Source organism: Orcinus orca, chromosome 4 (genome assembly GCF_937001465.1).
Source record: "Orcinus orca chromosome 4, mOrcOrc1.1, whole genome shotgun sequence".
NCBI classification, from domain to species: Eukaryota; Metazoa; Chordata; class Mammalia; order Artiodactyla; family Delphinidae; genus Orcinus; species Orcinus orca.
In genome coordinates this window covers 141,065,532-141,085,002 of record NC_064562.1, presented here as the reverse complement: position 1 = coordinate 141,085,002, position 19,471 = coordinate 141,065,532, and the positions used below count along the sequence as shown (strand labels likewise).

The window sequence follows — 19,471 nt, the reverse complement described above, 5'->3', positions numbered from 1 at the left end:
TCCCTGTTACACTGGGCTTTCTCTTTCTGAAAGTACTCTTAGCCCTTAATTTCAGGAAGTTCCTAGCAAAACAGTCATAACATATAGAAAATGTGTGCTGGTGGAGACTCCCGAGGAACACAAAGAAGTTAGGAGCCTGGCTCCTGAGCAGGAGAGTAGGATAGCACAATGATAAATCTTGGCCCTACTGGCTGTTGATCTTGAACAAGTGACTTAACTTTTCTAGGTCTCAGTTTCCTCCGACGTAAAATGGAGGTGAAACTGCTCCTACTTCATAAGGCTGTTGGGAGAACTGGTGAGAAAATGTAGGTAAAACACTTCCCGCGTTAGCTGGCACATGGTAAGGACTCAGTAGGTGTCAGCTATTGCAGCCTATGGGGATTGCTGAGTGATAGCAGCCATGTCCCACAGGAGAACTGGCCTGTGGGCCACCTCTGGCACAGGTGCCAGCACTGGGGAATCTTGGTCCTCAACTGAGCCCTGCAATAACATGTCGGGGGGGTCCATGCAGTACAGACCGCCTGGGTGCAAGTGATCAGTTTTTAGCTGTGTGACTTGGGACAGTTGCTTAACCTCACTGTAGCTCAGTTTGCACATGTGTAAAGTAGTGATAATAATAGTACCTGACCCATACATTATTGCGAGGATTAAGTGAACATGTGTGTGTGTGTGTGTGTGTGTGTGTGTGTGTATGAATTTATACACAAACATATATGAACAGGTCTGGCACATAACTGTATAAATTAGCTTCAGCCTTCACTTGCTACCCAACACCTCTGTGTTGAAGTAGACAGATAAATGACATTCTATGTGGTCACTGAGGGAAATTTAAAATATCTTGTTATATTTTTCAAATAATCTGAGAAATACTTTGCTCTGTATGTCTTTTGGAAGAAGAGACCAGCATATTGATAAGTCCCTTTCTGGTTTTAAAATATTTATTATTAAACTGAAAAAGCCTTGAGCAGTATGTGACAATGCACAAGAATTCATAGTCTTCCTATAAAAGTCTGATTCTCCTGCCCCTAAGTGTTTCAGAGACAGTGAAAGGGAAAGATCTAGCTTAGGAGAACTGTTTTGTCAAGTAAAAATGGTCTCAAAAGTGTTTACAATTCTTATTTGATTATTCTCACTGCTGAAAAACAGTGGAAATGATTATAAGGACTTTAAATAAAACTTTCATTTTATGCAAAGGAAATGGTACAAGCTACACACTAAATTGTTCTCTAGTTTCTGAATTAAGTCAAGTAAAGTAAGGAAGCATCCAAGATAAGGCTGAAACACACCCTTCCTACTGGTGATCTGCCACCCCCGATAAAAAACTGTAATTGAAGCCAATCCTGGGCAAAGCAAGGTCCTGGCAAAATGTTCCATGTCTTTCTACAAATATTCACAGCAGGGTTGTACCAAGACATTTCTGCACTGTAGTGCTTTCTTGGTCACTAAGTATTTCTCTCTCTCTCTCTTTCTCTCCCCCTTTGTCTCTCTGTCTCTGTCTCTCACTCTCTGTGTCTCTGTCTCTATCTCTCTCCCTCTCAAACACACACAGCGTCAGTCACAGTGATGGTTTGGAGTGAAGATAAGAAAGAGAAGACTGAACAGCTTTTCATACAATTGACATGCAGAGGCCTGCTGTAAGTACCTAGATACCCAGCAGTAACCAGTTCTCCTCACCACCCCTCCCTGGCCAGTTTCCAGACATGAAGGAAACAACCCCTTCAAAAGATTATGTCGAAGACAGCCACAAAAAGAAAGGGAGGAAGGGAGGGAGGGAGGGAGAGAGGGAGAGAGGGAGGGAGGGAGGGAGGGAGGGAGGGAGGGAGGAAGGGAGGGAGGGAGGGAGGGAGGAAGGGAGGGAGGAAGGAAGGGAGGGAGGGAGGGAGGGAGGGAGGAAGGAAGGGAGGGAGGAAGGAAGGGAGGGAGGAAGGAAGGGAGGAAGGAAGGAAGGGAGGGAGGAAGCCACAATGTCCACCCAATCCTGCACGTTCCAGAATTCTTCAGAGTACAGTTGACCCTTGAACAACACAGGTCTGAAATGCATGGGCCCACTTATATACGGATTTTTAATAGTAGTAAATACTGCAGTATAACACGATCCACAGTTGGTTCAAACCACAGATCCAGAACCGCTGATACAGAGGAAGTGGACACATATAGGGAGCACCAACTTTAAGTCATACATAGACTTTTTCTTTTTTTTGAAAAGTCCGTTCATAAAACTTTTATTCCACTTACATGAACTTAATACATGTGTTCTTAACAATTATGCTTGGACTGTTCATGAAAATCTCATAAGACATTAAACAAAGCTAGCCATCATCTCAAGTTATTTCCCTGTTAACTATTTTTGCAGCACATGCATGTTAGGCAAGTATCAAAAACAAAACAAAAAACAAAACAAAAAGCTAAAAAATGTTAAATACATTTTTTTTTGTTTTACTGCTGCGCTTGATATACATGAAGTAATGAATATCAAGCAATTCATTTTTACTGCATCTTCACTTGTACATTTGTTCTTAGGTTGCCTAAAACATTTAAATACAAATAAAATGAGTGTAGCAAAAATAATGAAAGAAAACAGCAGGTAACTTTACAAGTAATGGAATGTGAACCATTTCCGCCCTTATCCAGAGTAAATTGGGTCACAACTAAAGGAACACTTCAGTAGCTGTAGTCAGTGGTGTGCACATTGAGACTGAGTATTCCACAGATAACACATGGTTTAACATGTAATATCCATGGGATATCTATTTCTACTATAGCCTTGTAAATGCTCCAAACCTTAAAGTACCCACAGCTACACCTGTGACTAGAGCCAATTATCCCTTTTATTCCCCACCAGGACAAACCAATATGTAGTCAGTTTTCTTTGCTTAGACATGGAAGCGGTTTTAACACTGGCCCTTCTGAAGCCAAAATGTACCGAAAGTACTATGCCAAACATTTATAACTTGTATAAAAATTCCACATCCCCATATTGGCCACCTCAAGATGAAAACAGATAACTCCCTAAATGTTAACTGGCTCTACTCCCCTAATATTAAACATAAAAACCACATGGGAAATATAGAAATTCAAATAGAAGTAACATAAACCTGTCATAAATCATAAACAAAAACTATTTGTGGGACAGCATGGATGACAAACGGTCTACTGTGTCAATTTTAGAACGAGGCAGACGAAAGTTGGAAGGCAGGTTAATTTTCCTCTCCTCCTGCTTCAGCTTTGTCTCCTTGGGTATCTGATGTCCACAATGTCAAGGTGTCTCTCAGTAACTGCATTATTAGTGTGCTGTCTTTGTATGACTCTTCACTTAATGTATCAAGTTCAGCAATGGCTTCATCAAATGCTGTCTTTGCAAGAGAGCAGGCTTTCTCAGGCGAGTTCAGAATCTCATAATAGAACACAGAGAAGTTAAGGGCCAGACCCAATCTGATAGGATGTGTTGGTTGCATTTCCTTTTTGCTGATTTCAAAAGCATCTTGGTATGCTTGCTGTGATTGATCCACAATCCCTTTCTTCTCATCGCCAGCAACAACCTCCGCCAAATAACGGTAGTAGCCTCCTTTCATTTTCAAATAGAAGACTTTGCTCTCTGCTTGTGAAGCTCTGGGGATCAAGAACTTTTCCAAATGAGACAGTACATCATTGCAGATACCTCTTAGCTCGGTCTCAATTTTCTCTGTCTTCTCCAGCCATCTGCTGTTTTTTCTCAGCACCTTCCATCTTTTTCTCAGTACTTGAGACGACCCTCCAAGGTGACCTACAGGCTCCTACAACATTTTTATAAGCAACTGAGAGAAGATTCCTCTCCTCATTGGATAATTCAGCTCCTTGCTCAGTTACGGACTTCATGCGGGCTGCCACGTCATCATCTCGCTCAGCCTGCTCGGCCACTTTGGCCTTCTGCACCACTCATTTTTATCCATGACTGGGTGTTCTGGCGGGCGCTTCCGGGCCGCCTCGGCTCGCAGCCCGGTGCCCGGGCCCGGCCTGCCCGCCGTGCCGCCATCCGGGTCGGGGAGAGCTGGGTGCCGCTGCCACAGCGCAGGGCGCAGAGGCTGCGCCGAGGAGCGGGCGGGAGAGGCAGCCATACATAGACTTTTGATTCCACCAGGAGGGTCCCCCAATTCCACCAGCCCCCTCCCGCCATTGTTGAAGGGTCAACTGTAGCATTTGACAAACCCTGGAAATTTCAAACTGCTAAAATTTTTCTGTTAGTGCTACCCAGATGCATGACTGTTGGGGAGAATACTTGAAGAATCCTAAATTCTACCTCCCCTAATAATGTCCTTTGTCTATCATCCAAATCTGCCCTATGTCAGGATAGCCATTGCTATTCAGCAGCCTATGTAAAATGAGTCCCGGTGCTTAGTCCAGTTCCAGACAACTGATGTGCATGTCACGTATCACCTGTACTGGGGACAGCTCTGGACTCAGAGTGTCCCCCTGAGGCTTAGTAGGTGACAAGATAGGCCAGAACCAGGAGACCCAGAACCCCACAAATAGAGCCCAGGAGGAAAGCTGGTGATGGAGAAGGGTCCCAAAAGGGACGACTGGTCTGGGCGATTCAATGTCTTGTTACAACAGAGTAACTGAAAGTACTGTTGGACTAGAGGAATGACTGTGTGTGTGTCTGCAGGGGTAGGGGGAACAGCAGGGCATTAGAGTCTGACAGGAGGGGACTTTTAAAAGCTGATACTTTCCCAGCCCACAGAAGAAGATCTGGGGTCCCAGGCAGCACACCAAGCCAGGGAGGGGACCATCTGAGGCCTGGTCATGGGAATGGCAAAAAACTAGTCACCAGTCATAGTGAAATGAGCCACATCAGATCCTTTCAAGAATTAGTGATGGTAGGGACTTCCCTGGTGGTCCAGTGGTTAAGGCTCTGCTTCCACTGCAGCAGGCGTGGGTTTGATCCCTGTTCGGGGAACTAAGACCCCTCATGCCTCAGCGCAGCCAAAAAAAAAAAAAGAAAACATTAGTGACGGTATGGATAAACACATAAAACTATATATGGGAGGAAAACTCTAGTTTAAAAATTATAAGATTAGGTATCTAGTCTCATGTTTTCCCCTTACAAATTACGTGACCTTCAACAAATCACTTGACCTCTCTCAGCCTAGTTTAGCTGCTTTAAATGGAGACAATAACCATCACACCTATTACACAGGGTTGTAAGGATCTGATGAAAGGACAGATGTGAAAGCAGTTTATAAACCACGGTGCTCTAGACCTGTGACATGGCTTCTTTCCTCCTTTGCTGCATATCCAAGGGATGCTCTGGACTTGCAAGAGGAAGAGTGGCTGACAATGTTAGGACTTTCACCATGGTAGGAAGTGGGGAAGCACCTGGACTGGGAAAGTATCAGAATCTGTGCAGCTCTTAAAAGCCTCCTCCTGGGGCTTCCCTGGTGGCACAGTGGTTGACAGTCCGCCTGCCGATGCAGGGGACACGGGTTCGTGCCCTGGTCCGGGAAGATCCCACGTGCCGCGGAGCGGCTGGGCCCGTGAGCCATGGGCGCTAAGCCTGTGCGTCTGGAGCCTGTGCTCCGCAACGGGAGAGGCCACAACAGTGAGAGGCCCACGTACCGCAAAAAAAAAAAAAAAAAAAGCCTTCTCTTGCCAGACTCCAATGTCCTGCTGCACCCCACCACACCCCCACAAACACACACTGAGAGTCATTCCTCTAGCCCAACAGTATTTTCAATTATTCTGTTGTCAAATATGTGACTACTCTATTGTAGTTGAAACTGGAGGCATGGAGACCCCAAGGTCCAAAGATGTGCTTTCCTTGGCCTGCTGTTTGGCCTGCAAAGGGTACATCCGCTCCCTCCCCCACAAAAATTAGATATATGCTCTCTATATATTTAAATATATATATGTATATTTAAAAATCACGAAATTCCCATAAAAAATTTAGTTTTCTAGCTCTTGAAAAACCAAAAGATCTAGCAACACTGGGCCCAAATTCCCGCAAGGCAACACAAACTTTAGGGAGCATAAGAATCACAGCAAGAGATCATTAAAACATAAGCTGCAAGACCCCATCCTCAGAGTTTCTGATTCCTTAGGTCTGGGATAGGACCGAAAAAACAGCATTTCCAACAAGTTTCAGGTGATTTTGATGCTGCTGGTCAAGAGACCATACTTTGAGAACCACTGTGCTAGATCCTTGCATGGGCTGTTCCTGTTCAATAGGGATGCACACTCCAGTTTAACATAGCCCACACCACATCCTATGGTCAGTGACACAAGTATCTGTTGTCAACTATCATGCTTACTCTCTTGTTTCTCTTACACATGCAAAGTCACTTAACTAACCTAATATGCCTGACCTCTTAAGCATTCGAGTTACTAGCAACCTCTGCTACTTGAGGGCAAGAAACCTGCCTTATACACCTCCTTCTCCCTCTCCAACCCGTCTCTCTGCCTCTCTCAAACATACACACTCACCATCCTACACAGTGTCTTACACATAGCACTCAACTATGTTAGTTGATTTGAGTACCTGCATAAAGTCTGAATCCTTCAAGGCCTGAGCTTGAAGGACAGGAAGCCTTTTAAGCTAGGAACTGGTTTAGGCCTCGTTCCCTTTGTCTATTGGATCCTGATGAAAGAGCAGGTCAATGCTGCCTCAAATGTGGAGGTGGGAGACAAAGAACAAAGATCATTACACAGGATGAAGCATAAGCTCTCCTGAGACCCATTTCTCCTTTTTAGCTTCTCAGAATCAGTACTCAGCCCCAAATCCTCTAAAATTAGTTATCATTCAGGAATACTATCAGTTGAGCAATTCAACCAACTGCCTTCGCTAAGTGGTTTCGTGATCATCAGCTTGAGGGCAGGGGAAGAGGCCCGGGTGATAAATCTAGATTCCCTCTAACTTTCTTTTCTATGAGCCCATTAATGACGACTTGGAACAAATTCTGGTACACATTTTGAAATCCACCAAAATGCAGGCCAGACTCCTCCCTAGTGTCTACCCCCAACCCACACATGCTCTGTCTTGTAGCCTTGGCCCTAAGCCATGGTTTGTGTAAAATGGCCTCAAATTTAATTTCCACTTAGAGTTTAAATGTTTCTCTCTTCAATAATGAAATATGGGCAGCTCATTCCAGAGAGCTGTAAAGAGTGTCAGTCTTTAAGGCCAAGAACTTTTATCCTTCTTTTACAAGCTGACAGCAAATGAAAAGAGTTTGTTTCACCAAAAGGGATACCAAGGTAATTTGTGAAGACCTGACCTCATTAAAATATTCTTGAAATGTGACCAAAAAGGAAGAATCATCTAAGTAAACTGTTGGAGGCCTATCCTATGTCAAAAAGTGGCCTCAAAGCAGTATTATTATCACTTCCATTTCATGAAAAAGGGCCCTGAGACTTATAACAACCTCCCCGGGATTATACAGCTGTAATCAAAGACAGAATCAAACTCACTCTCAAGCCCACAACTTCCCCATTACCAATTTATCTTCACCATCCATACGTCTTATATCAAGGGCACATCTTCTCTCTAAACTGCCTCTAAAAAGCTTAAGAACTCAGAGGCTAAAGATGGCCCCAAACTCAATACATAAAATAGAAGACCCCATGGTAATTGCTTCTTAAAAGTAGAAGAAACAAAATGAGCACACAGTGAATCAGAGCAAAGATATGCAAACGCATTTTTGTAAGTGACAAATGATTCCCAGGCCAGAAAGGCTTTGCTTGAATGTAATAACAAATCTCAAGAAAACAGATCCTTCAGAAGGAGATTGCGAGGTAGCAGCAAAGGTGTAAGAGTCTGAGAAAAGTCATCAAAGCCCATCAAGCAGCCTCCAAGGACAGTCCTGGCTGGCTGGTCCAATCCTTAATAAAGGGAGATGCCCAAAACCTGTCAATTTCAAGAAGCCCAAAAGCCATGACGGGAAAGACCAATAGATTTGAGCACATACAAATTAAATTAAAGGATGCCTTAAAAAAGTCAAAAGGTGAATGAACACAGAAGAGGAGGAGATATTTGAACACATGTCAGAAAAAGGGTTAATATTACTACTACTATAAACATGCTCCCTCCCGCCAAAAAATGATCAAGGACAAACAATCCAACAGAAAAAATGAACAGGAGAGGAAATGAATAGACAAATCATGGAACAGGAAATGCAAATATCTCAAAAACACACAGAAAAATTCTCAACTGCACCTGTAGTCAGGAAACATGCAAATCAAAACAAAGTTGCACTGTTTCTACTGACCAAAGTGCCAAAAAAAACCCCAAAACCTAAAAATATCGGTATTAGAACTAATGAGGGTATAGGAAAACAGATACTGTCCCATGATTCTTGGGGATATGAAAATGCTACACAATCCTTGGAACATTATTTGGTCATGTACTGATTTAAAAATAAGTATGAACTCTGACCTCAAATCCCGCTTTGGAGAATTACATATTGAGGCATTTTAAGTGGCAAAAAACAACCTCAACATTCATCAACAGAGGAATAATTGAATAAATTCTGGACCTCCATATAAATATTGTAGTTATTGAAAAGAACAAAAATAGCATTATTTGGAAGATAGCAAAAGGCAGTGGACTTGAGAGCCACATTGCCCTAGTTCAAATTGCTGCTCCCATTAACTGGGCAACCTTGGGCAAATTAGTCACATCTCAGTTGCTTGTCTATCCACTGGGGATCACAGTACCTACCTTGTATGGTAGTTGTGGGGTAAATGAGATAAAGCATAGGGCCTGGCATCCAGCAAATACTGGATATTCTGTTGGGGGAGCAGGGAAGAACTGTACAAATTGTATAGCATAGATATATTTTAGTTAAAAGTGTATATACGTTTTAAAGCACACTATGTATGTGTGTGTGGTGGTGAGAGGAAAGGAGAAGGTTTTAGCTCTTCCTCTGCATGTCTCTGTGTTGCAAGGAACATGTATTGCCTTTATAGGTTGGAAGACTAATCCTGTAACACTTTTTGAAAGTGACCTGCTGAGAGCGCTAGCAGGAGTGGAGGCTACGAAAGCATAATTAAAGATCGGAAAGTGAGTCTGGAAGCTGGGAAGTTTGGTGGGTCTGGAGCACAGAGTGCGCTGTGGAGGCAGCAGGCATAGCAGGTATAAGGCTGGGGGTAGTAAAGGAAGGACTGCATGTTCTCGGAGGAGGAGCGTGGACTTTCTCCAGATATTCATGGGAAGTTCTTTCGAAGAAAGGAATGCAAAGTATTGGCTGTACTAGGGCAGTCTGAAAGATGTACTCTGCCCCTTCACCAAAACAAAAACTTTCAGTAGCTCCCTGTCATAGGGATAAAGTCCAGACCTACTTAGGTCTGTGAGTCTGATAGCCAGGCTTCTCATTCCACCTTTCCCCAACCTTACTGAACTACTTGTAGTTCTTAGAAGGTTCTGCTCTCTCCAGCTGACCTTTGCTCAGGCTGCAGCTTCTGCCAGCAGTGCCCCCCACACCTTTCCTTGTTCTGCCTGGCTAACTCTTCAGAGTTCAGCTCAAATAATCCTAACTCCTGGGAAGCTCACCTTGATCCCCCAAGGCTCAGTTTCCCTTCTAGGTCCTCCTACATCACCCTGGCATGAACCTAAAAAGAGAACTTTTGACATTGATCTGTAATTGTCAGTTTATTGTCTGCCTCTCCAACTAAACTGCTGGTGCTTAATAGTATTACTTGTTGATTCTTCAGTACCTAGCACAGAACACAAAACAAAGTCAGAAATCTATAAGTATTTGTTAAATAAACAAATGTCTTGAAACATACAAGGCATCTTACTCTTTCCCCTTTTTTGTATTCCATGTTTTCCCAAAAAGTTTCTCACTTAATGCCCTATCCTATGTGTGCTAGCCCACAGGCAGAAAATCCACAACAGATCATATTACTACGAGTCTGGGTCCATGTCACAGCTATATTGCTCACTGAAAACTAATAAATTAGTATAGGGATTTTACAGTCTTATACTTTCATTAATGTAAGTTCTGCCCTGGAGGAAAAAAACCTCCATGTGCTGGCAAAAGCTGACATCTGAGCATTTAAAACAAAAGGGCCACAACTCTGAACTATGGTAAATTACTAAGGTAAAGACCTCTTGGGAGGCCTTCTCTGGCTACATCTGGACCTTGAGTCATTCACTCATTCAAATATGTAATAAACCCCCACTAAATGGCAACCTTCATTCCAAGCACTGAGGATATAGCAGGGAACAAGACAGACGAGCCCTACCCACCATGGAGTCACATTCTAGTGGGGGTTAGCAGAGGGCCAAATAATAAACATGTGAAAAATAAGAGAGTTTCAGGCAGTACTAAATACTGTGAAAACAATTAAGCAGGATAGGAAATGATTAAAGTTGGGGCGAAGGGATGACAGCTCTTTAGATGTGTGGTCAGGATAAAAGGCTTCTCTGAGGGATGGACATTTGAGCTGCAACCTAAGTAATGAGAATGAATCAGCCATGAGAAAATCTGGGAGCAGAGAATTCCAGGCTGGAAAAAGAGCAAATGCAAAATCTCAAAGGTAGGAATGAGCTTGGTGCATTCAAAGAAAGACAGAAAACCAATTTGGCTAGAGCATAATGAACAAGGAATGTGAGTTAAGAGCAATCAGAGGGTAGATGTACAACAGATCATAAGGACCATGATGAGGAGCTTGGATTTTATTCTAATTGCAAGGGAAAGACATTAGGGAAGTATAGTTAGGGAAGTGATAGTCTGATTTATATTGTTAAATGGCTAATGATTGAGAATGAATTCTAGGAAGGCAAGAGTAGAAACCCAGGAGCCAGACAAGAGGCTATTGTCATGGTCTAAATGAGAGCTGCTGATGGCTTGTACCAGGATGGTAGCAGTAGACATGTGAGAAGTGGTCCGTCAAATTTGGGATCATATTTTGGAGGTAGGATCAACAGGACTTGATCTTCGATTGGATGTTGCAGGCAAGAGAAAAAAGAAGAATCAAAGTTGTGATCTTTTGGTTCTTCTCATCAGGAATTCCTGCACCTGCTTGCCAATAAAAATTTATGTTCTGCCGGAGAACCTCCTTTCAGTAACCATAACAAAGTCAAAGCCAGTCAAAATTTCCGCTAGTGTATGACAATATTTGAATTATGCATGCCAGTTTATGACAGAGGATTCAAGAACAGTTTATTCTTCATTAAACTGAAGCTTTAAGCTCCTGATTTTTTTTTTTGTAATCTAAAAAGCAGCTCATTTTCTAAAGACCCAAGTTGCTTACAAAACAAAGATTCGTGCTTTATAATCTTATTGTCTCATATGAGGGCCATATTTTATATCATTGTTTTATGAATGTTAAAAGGCTTAGCAGGCCAAGTAACTTACAGTACAGGAAGAAACAGAATGGCACGCCTAATCTCCTTACAATCAACCCCTAATGTATTCATTCACCTTCTATGAAACTCTGGCAACAATGTGTCTTGAAGAACTAGCTGTTTAAGGATACAGAGCAATTCTCTTTCTCCTGAACTTAACTATTCTGATGTTTCATATACTGCCCAGTAACAGTCCTTTAGAAAATAACATTTTGAAAACAAACTACACTCATTAGTATGTACAAATCTATGAAATATACACAAAATATTATTAGAAAAATAACAGGTAGGATTGAATGTAATTTCATGGCTAAAAAAACATAGGAAAATTCACAGTAGTATTTGTGGTGTTAATATGCACAGCACTGTTAAGGACTGAGAACGTTTAGGGGACTCAGTAAACCACATCCCTCTTCCTACCAAGTTGTGAGCCAACTGAAAAACAGGAAAAAGAGTAGACAGCTGAGAACTGTCGCTCTTCCTGATAAAGCTGACGCTGGAGGCGAGATGGCGCCAGTGGGCCTCCCAACACTGAACCCTAGGACAAGGTAGACTTACCACTGGGTTGCTGACTGGCAGAACGGGATTACAGAAACTCTCCCCTCCACCTACTCCAAAGACTTGTCCCTGTAAATTCTGCAGCATAAAGGAATAGACTAGAAGTCATGATTCCTGATGGCAGCCTGGCCCCAAGGGTAAGACTGGCCAAAGGGCTGAGCTTTCTCATGCAGCTTCTCACTATGTAGTATCTTACTCGATGGGGAAGAGGAAAGGCTGGCCCAAGACACCAGGAATGTTAATAAAACCCCCTGCAACTTACACCACATTCCCCACATAATTTTATTCTCTTAACCTAGTAATCTCCAAACTGGAATAAATCTACCCTGGGATTCTACTTTCCAAGAGGAATACAAGCACAGATAATTTTAAGGAAATCAATTCCATTTATTCAACTTTCACCTACTCCTTCCTAAAGTTGAGCTGTCTAAAATATGACTGAGGTTGAGATTTCACAATTCAATTTTTCCAATTCTATTTTAAAATCAGTCTTTTCTCACTTATAAAAGACAGGCATCCTCTCACCCATCCCAGATATTACTATGACAATTTGCTCCCATGTGCAAAAAGCCTCTAAGGCACCGTACAAAGGAACAATTCTAAATATTGATGTCAATATTTAATTTAATCAATGCATTATAAGTAGCAGGAGGATTTCCTGGCTTTCCTTATCTTAAATATATTTCTATTAAGAGAAAAGCATGGTGCTAGAAATTGGGTATTTTGGTCTGTGCGGGAGTGTTCTGAGTTCAGATAATTGTAGAGCAGGGTGGCAAGAGTTACGATCATTTTTGTCTAATGCCATTTCCTCTTCCATTTCCTGATGGTGTCAAACAATACTGTTGAGATAGCAAAAAGAAATACTGAAGGAGGTTGAGCCCTATTTCATGTGGGTAACAAACCCACAGCAAAGTTTCATGCTCCAGATATCTCTCTCAGAATTCAAAAATGGAAGCTATGTAGAAAACATTCTGGGAAATACCAGTTACAAGGCACATCTGCTCAGTAATGAGAGAGAACTTGGTGCCATCCTCCTGTGTCTCAACTGCATATTTCAGATGATTTGAAGGAAAAGGATGTTAAAAAAATTCCAAATTTCCTTCTAACAGATCATCATTACATTACATGTAAAAGGAACATATATCACAGATACATTAATGTTTTGTAGTGCTTTTTGAACAATTATTCAGACTCATGGGAGAAAATATTTTCACTAGTTTTTACCTGAAGATTATTGAATATAGTAAGTCTATACTTGTTTTCTTACCCAAACACTTCTGCTTATTATTTGTTAACCACTTCTCATCTCATTATTCATTCCTATCTTTTATGTAATACACTTAGATTTAGATATATAATTTTCTATTGTAAATAATGCATTGAACATCATTTATTCATCTTTTGTAAGCCCTGCACCTAATAGTCCCCCAACTTGTTTTCTTATTGTGTCCTAGCAGGAAATTACATTCATGAACTAACTGGAGAGAAGGAGCTTCATCCATTTCATTAAGAGACATATTTCCAGGAAAATTTTAGTTCTCTTTAGTAATTATTTGGAAAAATTTGTAATGTACTTAAGATTAATTATGTATTACTACTAATAATTGTAAAAATAACTCAATCCAAAAGAAATTTTTGGCATTTAGAACCTTTTGGTGGTAGAAATTTTTTTAAATTATAAACAATTTTTTGACTGCCACAAAGACTGATAGGGTGAGCAATAAAATACATTTGAGCATAAAATATATTTTTAAGACTTCTGTGGGGAAGTAGAATAAAAACACAAATTCAAAGAGAAAAAAAGAGTAATGTAAAATTTCTGTAAATATGGATGATGGTGAGTATTCAATTTCTATGGGATTTAATTTCACTAAATGCATTTTTAAGTGCTATAACCCTTTATACTTTAAAATATTCATATTTAGATTACACCAGAAATTACATCTTTTGCAACTAAGGACAAAAAATTTTACATGTGAACCTAAAAATTATTTTGGGTGGTATGTCAGTAAAAATGTATGAAGACCATTGCTTTGACCCTTTCAGCTTACCCACTGAGATCACCTTAGGACATGGTTATCCCCCTTGAGTAAGAAGTCAGCAGTCAGTTAGCGTAGTCCTGCTCCCATCTTCATAAGGCCACTTCAATACTGATTTCAGCTCTTTTGTGGAATCTCGTGGGGCCACTGGTAAAGGGTAGGTGTTGTTCCCAGAATGCCCTGAATGGGTCAGAACAATACATCAATTAAATCAGCTCCCATGCTATTCTGTACGCAAGGCTATAATTCACAACCTGTTCTATTGCCACCTCAAATTATGTCTCACTACCTTGTTCAACATTACCAGAAGTTCTAAAAGAAGATCAAATGATAACATAAAAATACTCTAAAAACTAAAAGCCAAAAAGACATCCTCAATCTGATTATGACCCCTTTCCAATATGAATTTTCCAGCAAGAAATGAAAAGTTCAGACATTACATTATCTTATTCTTCTGAATTACAGCCCAAAGTAATCAGTACCGACTTCATGTTAAAGTCCAAAATTATTAACTTCCAACTTGTTAACACTCTTGCGCTTGTGGATTAAAGTTCAAACAACAGGTTTTTTCACTCCATGGCAGTGAGCTTAGCTCCCAAGCCTGAAGCTCCCCTTCCCCCAGAGCGCCTATCCTGTTAAGCTTACCCCAAGCCTCCCTTGTCCTGGGCAGGCCCCCTGGCATGGGCAGACCCCTGTGAAACTTGTGGTATGAAGCAGCAGAGTAGAAAGCATACTTTCTGTGGGCGGCCTGGCTCCCATGAGAAAGGAGAGAGGAAGAAGGTGGGCTGCATACGCCAAACTTACACATCAGGAAACTTGTTAGAAGCGCTGGAATGAGGTATCGAGTGTTATGTTAGTGGCACCCCCTCCATACTTTAAGAAACATCTGATGTGGGAAAGAAGTGTTTTCCCCTAAAATAGAGAAATAGAACAGAATTACAAGAAACAGTCTATCTTATTTAAGAAATATTTATTGAGCTCAAATTTCTAAGCTACATTTGCTGAGAGATTCCTAAGTGAATCAGAGCTGGATGCTGCCTAACAACCAACCACTAACATTTGTAACATAGTCATATATGTCAATGCCATATATTTTAGGTTTCTGTTACAGCAGTGCCCTACTTCCAGTACCAATTTTTGTATTACTATCGATCAGGCTTTATTTGCTACCAAACAACCACAAATATCTCAGTGACTTAGAACAGCAGAAACGTATTTCTCACTCATACAACCATGTGTATTAGCTAAGGACTCTTTTCCACTTTGTACTGACCCTAGGACCCTGGCTGATGGAAGCAGCCACCATGTGGAACATTGTTGTGGTGGTAGATTAAATAAGGCCACAAGTTCTTTGTCACTCTTCCCCCCAATCCCCATCAAAAGGTGGAGTTTATTTACCCTCCCCTTGAAACTGAGTTGCCCATGTGACTGCTTTAACCAATAGAATGTGTTATTTCCAAAACTAAGTCTTACAAACACCTGGAAGCTTTTGCTTTTTGAAGAGTCCTGAGCCACCATGTAAGAAGTCAGGCTACTCTGCAGGAGAAGCCATTTAAACTGAGGCCCTGCAATAACACTGGAAAAAGAAAGGCTCAGCCATTCTAGCATCCCCATCGAGCCTCCAGATTACTCCCGTCCAACAATACCTGGCTGGAACCACATGAGAGACACCAAGCAAGATTAGACAACTGCCCATGAGCCCATTCAACCCACAAAACCATTGACGATAATAAAATGGTTACGCTTTTAAGTCACTAAGATTTGGGATAGTTTGTTATGCAGCAATAGGTAACTAAAACTTTCCGTCACCGTGCCAGAAGGAAAGAGCATGAGAAACTGTGCACGGGTTCTTAAAGCTTTTGCTCGCAAGTGACACAGATCACTTCAATCACACTTCAATGGCCATGCTGAGTTGAAAGGAGGGAAATGCAAGTTGGCTACGTGAGAAAAGAAATGGAAAAGAGGGCTTCCCTGGTGGTGCAGTGGTTAAGAATCCGCCTGCCAATGTAGGGGACACAGGTTCGAGCCCTGGTCCGGGAAGATCCCACATGCTGTGGAGCAACTAAGCCCGTGCATCACAACTACTGAGCCTGGGCTCTAGAGCCTGCGAGCCATGAGTGCTGAAGCCTGTGTGCCTAGAGCCCGTGCTCCACAACAAAAGAAGCCACCGTAGGGACTTTCCTGGTGGCACAGTGGTTAGGAATCCGCCTGCCAAAGCAGGGGACACGGGTTTGAGCCCTGGTCTGGGAAGATTCCACATGCCACAGAGCAACTAAGCCCCCACACACCACAACTACTGAGCTTACGCTCTAGAGCCCGTGCTCTGCAATGAGAAGCCACCGTAATGAGAAGTCCGCGCACCGCGACGAAGAGTAGCCCCTGCTCGCTGAAACTAGAGAAAGCCCGCATGCAACAACGAAGACCCCACGCAGCCAAAAATAAATAAATAAAATAAATAAATTTATTTAAAAAAAAAAAGAAATGGAAAAATTTGTTGGGTAGTGTGGATACCTCCAGAGAGGGGTCAGGCCTAGAGAGGTACATCTTCCATAGAGATGACAAGTCAATCAGTAAGCAGCAGATTACATTTGTAAGGGAAAGGCAGGGAAGTCATCTGTGGATTTATGGAGGCCTTTGAGTTCCAACTGAGTTTCTGAGATAGCTGAGGACCACTGGAGATAGGTATCTGAGTAAAGGAAATCAGTATACAGGACTAGTCCCTTCATGTAGTAATGAAGGAGGGAAAGACAGAGCAGGCCACCAGTCTGAAAGTTACTACAGTATTCAAAAAAAGAGTATCCTACTGAGAGAGATTTTTCCCGCGGGGAGTGGGGGGGCTTCAAGTGTGAAGTTGAGATGCTTATTTTATCAAGGATATAAAAGAAAATGTTTACTGGGTCCGTAAGCCATGGCCGCTGAGCCTGCGCGTCCGGAGCCTGTGCTCCACAGTGGGAGAGGCCACAACAGTGAGAGGTCCGCGTACTGCAAAAAAAAAAAAAAAAAAGAAAGAAAGAAAATGTTTAATTCTCATGGCAGAATGTTAATTACCTATGCACCATTTCCCACCCTACTTCCCTGACAACAGAACTTCAATACTGCTTAGTTCCTCTCTTCCCCCCAAACCAATCAGGAAAAAGAAAACTATACACACATAATTCAGTACCAAGGTAAATCCCAACTGGTCTAAGCCAGTGGTTCTTAACCAGCATCATTTCTCTAGGGAGTGTGTGTGGGATGGAGGGGAAGAGGGTTTTTTTTTTTTTCTTTTTTTGGTGTCACAATGCCTTGGGTTGCTATTTAATTTAGTAGGAAGGCACCAGAGATGCTAAATGACCAGCAACGCATGCCACAGTCCTGTATAATAACTGTCAAAAGCCAGATAAACACTAACCAATCATGGTAATCCCATGCTCCTTGTCAGTCACTGTTTTAGGGACTAGCTAGCAACCCAATTCTGGTAAATAAGATATAAGGAGTGGCCAGCTATGAAGCCTCTGGGGTGGTTTCTTCCTGCCTGTCGATGTTGTCCCAACCATATGACACCTGGGACTGCTACAGCCATCTTCTCCCTAAAACCAGTGTCTTCCCAAGCTCCCTGTTTCCATTATTGCCACTTCCATTTCCTTTTACCAGGTCCTGAAGCAATTTTGACTTCTCTTAACCATTAACCTTAGGATGACCACTTGAGGTTGGCTTAGGACAGTCTAATTTTACTCCTATTCTCCCAGTGTAATTAACAGTGCCCCCTTTATCTTCGGAAAGTATTCTAGATTGGAGGAGTACAGACTATACATGGTCATTACCCCCAATTAAATCTTGTTCACTCTGCCTCAAGAAAATACCTCTAAAGCAGGGGTCAGCAAACTATGGCCTATAGGCTGTTTCTGTACCTCTGGAAAGTGAAAAAAAAAAAAAAGTTTTTTACATGTTTAAATGATTGAAAAAAAGTTAACGGGACTTCCCTGGTGGTTCAGTGGTTAAGACTCCGCACTACCAATGCAGGAAGCGTGAGTTCAACCCCTGGTTGGGGAACTAAGATCCTGCATGCTGGGCAGCACAGCCAAAATAAAATTTAAAAAAAAAGTTAAAAGAATATTTCATGATATCTAAAATTATATCAAATTAAAATTTCAGTGTCCAAAAATAAAGTTTTGTTGGAACACAGCCAAGCTCATTCCTTGAAGTATTGTCTATGGCTGCTTTCTCACTACAAGACAGAGTTGAGTAATTATGATAGAGAACACTTAAAATATTAATGTTTGGCCCTTTGAAGAAAAGCTTGCAGACCCCTGCTCTAATGCTGTCATTAGTCCTGCGTTCCCTCACTTCCCTTACTCCTTGCACCAATACGGTAGCCTACTTAACTGGTTTCCCATTCTTTTCCCCACTCCAATCTTTCATACCAATCCTAGTAGAGAACTCTCTACAGAAGAGTTTTGATCCTGTCACTTGCCTCTTCCATATCTTCAGAGGCTCCTCCAAAACCGGCAATATGAAGTCCAAGCCTATCCCTCGATACTTAAGACTGCAACCTCAAGTCTTCCAGACTGTTCCTCTTCAGTACTTAAAGCCAAAATGGACCACTTGCTGTTTCCCTAATTAGCATACCATACGCCCCCATTGCTTGCCCACGTCTCTCCTCCATCCCATCAGTTCCTCAAGATAAAACGAAAACTGTTACTCCCTTGATAAACCTTCATTCGCCACAAGGGTAGTTCACACGCCCGCGGGGGCGGGGACTAGCGACACAAAACAGACTGGGGCGAGAAGGAGCACATCAGATGACCTGAGAGCGTGAGGTGAGGGGTTCAGAATGAGGCTTCAGAGGTGACATTTACACAGGAATTTTAAGGACTCGAGAGGCTAAAAGACTCTACAAGACCCAGAAAGATGAGAAGAAACTGTAAATAAAGCTAAATGCGCGAAAAAAGGACCACCTCATCCTATTCACTTGCCTCTCGCCCCAATGAGAACGTTTCAAGGAAAAACGACACCTTTAGTACAAAATCTGAAAGAAAATTCTACAAGAGCAGCCTTGGCTAAAACCACTGGGGAATGGCGCAGACAGCACGTAGATTCCTTCTGCCAAACAATCCCTGGGCGAGCTCCGTGCGCGCTCTCCGCGCCAGGCGACTCCAGCTCCTCGCCAAAACTTCTAGGCTGTAGCTTTGCCTGCGCGCCCACGCTCTGGGCTTCCGGACAGGCGCGACGGCGCCCGGGGGAGAAAGAGACACCCCTCTTCAGTGTGCGAAAGCACTTATAACTATGTCGCGGCCTCCCACTAGCCACCAACCCGCGCCCTCGGGAAGGCGTCAGGGAGGGTCCCGCCTCAGCGGCCGCCTCAGCGCACGTGCAGCTCTCGGGCGGAGCCAAAGCGAAGAGGCGGGAGTTTGCGGACGCGAACCCTGGCCTGGGAAGAAAAGCGACTCCTGGGCGCACGCGCACAGCGAGGGGACTGGGAGGAGCGTGTCTCCCAGAGGGCTTGCAGAGGAAAGGAGAGCGCGTGGCGCCGCGGGGCCCGCGCACGCGCCGTAGTCTCGCCCCGCCCGCGCGCGCG

At 42.7% G+C, this 19,471-nt stretch overlaps 1 pseudogene; it reads right to left on the bottom strand.

Moving 5' to 3' along the window:
• Positions 1 to 2,044: 2,044 nt before the first annotated feature.
• LOC117199554 (14-3-3 protein zeta/delta-like) lies at positions 2,045 to 19,334 on the bottom strand (annotated as a pseudogene).
• Positions 19,335 to 19,471: the final 137 nt, after the last annotated feature.